The sequence below is a fragment of the Micropterus dolomieu genome, linkage group LG11 (assembly GCF_021292245.1).
Source record: "Micropterus dolomieu isolate WLL.071019.BEF.003 ecotype Adirondacks linkage group LG11, ASM2129224v1, whole genome shotgun sequence".
NCBI lineage: Eukaryota > Metazoa > Chordata > Actinopteri > Centrarchiformes > Centrarchidae > Micropterus > Micropterus dolomieu.
The window spans coordinates 10,041,302-10,041,887 of record NC_060160.1 but is presented as its reverse complement, the minus strand read 5'-3'; positions in this window follow the sequence as shown (position 1 = coordinate 10,041,887).

The following is a 586-nucleotide window of genomic DNA, read 5'->3' as shown; positions in this document are numbered from 1 at the left end:
TCCAAGTGTGGATTCTGTCTCTGTTCTCCAGTCAAGGTGTTTCTGTTATTTCCTTATTAAAATCTGCTGCTCGCTGCTCACTAATATACTTTCTCATACCAGCCAAACCTCCCCATACACACACACATAATCATTTCCAGGTTGAGGTCTTGAGTTGGCTTCCCAGGCCAAGTCTACTAATATTCAAAACCATTGCTGACACACTACTGCGACTTCACTGGTAGTGTTATTATGTGTGTTTACAGGATAATGAGGTCCAGTGGTATATGACATTGACCAACCTCAACACATGCGCACACAAAAAATACTTCAAATACAGTGATGAAAGTGTGTGTGTTTTTTTTCCTTGTCTTTTGCTCCCACTTCTTCACCTCTTTCCCATCTGAGGCTGTGCAAACAGATAGATCAATTAAGGGGCCATTATGTGATATTGATCTGGGTACAGTCAAGACGCTTTTGGTTCAGTAACACCAAAAACACTTCTATCACACTATATCAGCTTTGCATTTTAGAGGGGCCTCACAGGAAGTGCAACCAAAGCTTTAAAGACAGATTAAATAGTGAATCGCTCCTGTAGCTTTCCAAT